Below are 4,266 nucleotides of genomic sequence, written 5' to 3' on the forward strand. Positions count from 1 at the left end.
CTATGATGCAGCACCCCTGGAGCAGAGAGAGTTAAGGGCCATGCTCAAGGGCCCAACAGTGGTAGCTTGGCAGTGCTGGGACTTGAGCCCCCACCCTTCCGAGCAGGAACCCAGAGCCTTAACCACTAAGCCACCACTGCCCCACATGAAACTGTTTATAAAACAACAGAGATCTGTTAAGAAACTGCCTATCCTCAGTCATTCTACATGGTGTCAGAAGTGACGGAAAGACAGGATTTGAATGCGTATTGATATGATGGCATCGATAAACTGACAGAGTGGACGGATTGGAGACAGCAATTTCATAGATTCCGGGCCACTAATAAATTGGCTAAAGAGGATGGAGAAGTACAAGTGAGTTGTCTCATTTATGCCACGGGAAGCAAGGCAGAGAACATTCATAAATTCTACTCTGGCACTTACACCTCTACTCTGCGCAACTCAATTACCGGATCTTGTATGGTAGCACTACTTGTATTGTTCTCTGCTTGATATATTGCTTGTATTTTCTCATTTGTAAGTCGCTTTGGATAAAAGCGTCTGCTAAATGAATAAATGTAAATCGTAAATTGTTTGTGTTTGCCAAAGAAGCACAGAAAAATTAATTCACGTTCATTCTGGAAAAGTTTAATGATTATTTCTGCCCGAGGAGAAATATAATCCATGAACATGTGTGCTTTCATCAGAGAGTGCAAAAGCCCAGAGAGAAAGCAGAAGTTTACATTAGGGCACTGTATGAGCTGTCTGAGCACTGTGAATTTGACAACACGTGAGCCGAGTATATTCGCAATTGCGTAGCGGTCGGCATTCTGGACTGAGATCTCTCTCACAGACTGCAATTAATAACAGCTCACGTTAGCACAAACATTTCAAACTGTCCGGCAGTCAGAGAAAGTGGCCATACAAGTCAGCATGCAAGGAGAATCAGTGGGCTCAGTAAGGGCGGTTGCCACCTCAAATAGGAAATCTATGAGTGGACAACATAAGCCTAAAGACAAAAGCCGAGCAGACAGTCATGTGAAATGTGGCAAATGTGGAAATGCACAGCATGCAATTGATGAGCGTTGCCCTGCAAGGAAAGGCAAATGCCACAAATGTCAAAAAATTGCACACTGGGCCAGAGTATGCCATAACAGCAAGTCAGTAAGAGAAGTCACTGAATGTTTAGACCAACCTGCATATTTTTTTAGGTAATGTTTATAATGCAAATGAGCTAGAAGAACAGTGGACAGTGTAGCTCTTGGTTGGGGCCATCCCCATAACGTTCGAAATAGACACCGGGGCTGACGTGAACATCGTGGCAGAAGAGACTTTCAGTACATTAGTCCCAGTAATGACACTTAAGCCTGCTAATATCACATTAGATAGCCCTGGAAGCAAACTCGCCTGTTTGGGACAGTTTCAAGCCATTGGAGTGTATAAGGAGAAGCTTTACCCATTTTCTGCCTATGTGATCCACGGACATAAAGTCAATAATCTGCTTAGCCGCTCTCTATCTGCTGAAATAAACTTTGTAAAGAGAGGCGACGAGGCTATTAAAGAGGACTACTATGGGGCTCTCGAACACTACAATGCATATGGTGAGCACAGCTCACTTAAAACAGACCCTGTAAAAATATACTTAAAAGAGTCAGCCCAGCCACACGCTGAACACACTGCAAGGCTCGTTCCCATACCAATGCTGCACAAAGTGAAGGAAGAGTTGCACAAGATGGAGAATAACTGTGTCATAGAGCATGTAACATAGCCAACAGAATGGTGCACGTCCATGGTGCCTGTCTTGAAGAAAAATGGCCAAGCCTGCATTTGGGTGGATCTAAAAAGATTAAACGAGGCTGTAAAAAGGGAGCAATATGTGCTACTCACTGCTGACAAGATCATAGCTAAGTTGAGTGGTGTATAAGTGTTCTCCTCTCTAGATGCAGCCAGCGTGTTCTGGAAGATTCCACTCCATCAGGATAGTTGCAGACTTACCACTTTTATTACACCATTTGGGAGGTATTGTTTCAAGAGACTCCCTTTTGGCATTTCCAGTGCCCCAGAGATTTTCCAGAGGAAAGTGTTAGAGACAGTGCAAGGGCTGGATGGAGTGGAGGTCTTTATGGGCAACATACTTGTCTGTGGGCCCTCCCTAGAACAACAAGACACTCACCTAGAAAAGGTGCAGCAGAGAATAGTCAACAGGATTACAGCTGAACTGCAAGAAATGCAACCAGACAAAACCAACTGCGGTTCCTGTGTCACCTAATTAATGAGAAAGGGGTGCAGCCAAATCCAGAAAAGTTGGATGCTATCCAACAGCTGTCCCCACCACAAAATCTGCAGAAACTTAAAAGGGTGCTGGGTATGGTGAATTATTTGGGGAGGTACATCTTGAACCCTTCGACAGTAGCTATGCCAGCAGTTATGGACTGGGAGGAATGCTTCTGCAGCTCCATAAAGATGTATGGAAGACAGTAGCATACTGCTCTATGTGACGTACTGAAGCAGAAACTTCAATGTGTGGGCCTGTGAGAAGTTTGGAAAAAACCTGTGTGACCTGATGAGTTTAAGCTGGTGACAGATCACAAGCTGCTGGTTCCTCTCTTCAACAACAGGGGCCTCGATAATGTCCCACTGTGATGTCAGAGACTTGTTATGCACCTAATGAGGTTCAAGACAATAGCTGAGTATATACCAGGAAAGATGCTATTTGTAGCTGAAGTGCTGTTCAGGAGCCCTCAGGACTATAACACTGAGGAAATGGAAACACATACAGATGTGGAGTGCTATGTGGCTGCAGTAATGCAAGGTATACCTGCGACACAACGAAAAATGGATTGCATTAGAATTGCCACTACAACAGATAGTGAGCTGCAGGCTGTGATCACGTTGATTAAGACAGGATGGCCACAACAAAAGAGTCAAATTCCTACAGTGGCCAGGGAATATATGCTTGCAAAAACAGAGCTCTCAGAGCATGACATTAGACTTCTAGGTTCAGCATTGGTGCAATTCAAAGGTTGTGGGTTCAAATCCCTCTAGAGTCATTTGGTTTCACATGGGTGTTGCCTGTTAGTTTTTTCTATACCAGACAGGGTATCCTGTTAAATATGGCAATTCCCTACTCTCTATCTTAGATGGGATGCTTTGTTGCCCCAGTTGAAAACAACGTCATCAAGTTCCCCATGTTTCTACTCATTTGGCCAAAATGACACTGAAGCTGTGCTAAATTTAAGTTCCTAGAAAATACCCATGTCATGGATTCATGCCATAATTTGTGCTCACACATCCAACCCTCAAACTAGCATTCTGCTTAGCAAAGATTAGAAATGTGCGGAGTACCCTCAGAGCAATTGCTTGCCTAAGAGTCAACAATCAGTTCAGAAAGATGGCACTTAGCACATATGGTGCTGTGGCTTAGTTGGTTAAAGCGCCTGTCTAGTAAACAGGAGATCCTGGGTTCAAATCTCAGCAGTGCCTGAGGCATGTTCCTTCTATAGTTTCAAGAGCAATGCCTTCCATTCCTTTGTTACAGAGAAGAGAAGACACCAGCAAGGCTGGATTGGTTCTGTGTCATGTTGGATGGTGACTTCTAGGGTTGATGCGATTAAAACCTTGTGGGTTCAGGTCCTGCTATATTTGTTTGCTTTCAGATGTGTGTTGCATGTAAATTTCAATGGCTATCAATAGGAACTCTTTTGTAATTGCAACCTAATGAATCTGGGAGAAAAGGGAAATGCCATGCAGGGATGCAAAATTGCCCCTCAAGCATAGAAAAGATCCAGAGTGTGAATCTCTTGAATGCCTGATACAAGACTCTTCTGTTTGTGCAACTGTTATGCCTTTCTTACAGCCTGAGATGACACACCACACAAGCAAGCCAAGATTGGTTCTGTGGGACACTGGATGGTGAAGTCTAGCCTTGACATTGATGCGATTAAAAGCTTGTGGGTTCAGGTTTGTGCTAAGGTTGGTTTCTTTCAGACATGTGTTGCATGTAGATTTCAAGTGCTGTCAACAGAAAAACACCTGTTTAGTAAACAAGAACAGGAAAGCGCTGTGCCCTCACTGAATTTGGAAGAACCTGAGATGAAACACCTTTGCTACTTATAACCTGGGCTCTGTGGCGCAATGGATATGAGGTATTGTGATAAAGAGAAACGGGATTGTTGTGTCAAGGGTAATGAGAAAAGACATCCTGGAAAAGATCCATGAAGGTCATCAGGGCCTTACAAAATTTAGAGAGAGAGCTAAGGAATCAGTTTGGTGGCCAGGAATGTCAGC

General features: G+C 43.9%; 1 non-coding gene across 1 annotated transcript; it reads left to right on the top strand.

Moving 5' to 3' along the window:
* The first annotated feature begins 3,388 nt into the window (after positions 1-3,388).
* Positions 3,389-3,462, top strand: trnat-agu (transfer RNA threonine (anticodon AGU)). The gene has a single exon. It is a non-coding gene; the product is annotated as a tRNA-Thr (tRNA).
* Positions 3,463-4,266: the final 804 nt, after the last annotated feature.

This window comes from Ictalurus punctatus, chromosome 6, assembly GCF_001660625.3.
Source record: "Ictalurus punctatus breed USDA103 chromosome 6, Coco_2.0, whole genome shotgun sequence".
NCBI lineage: Eukaryota > Metazoa > Chordata > Actinopteri > Siluriformes > Ictaluridae > Ictalurus > Ictalurus punctatus.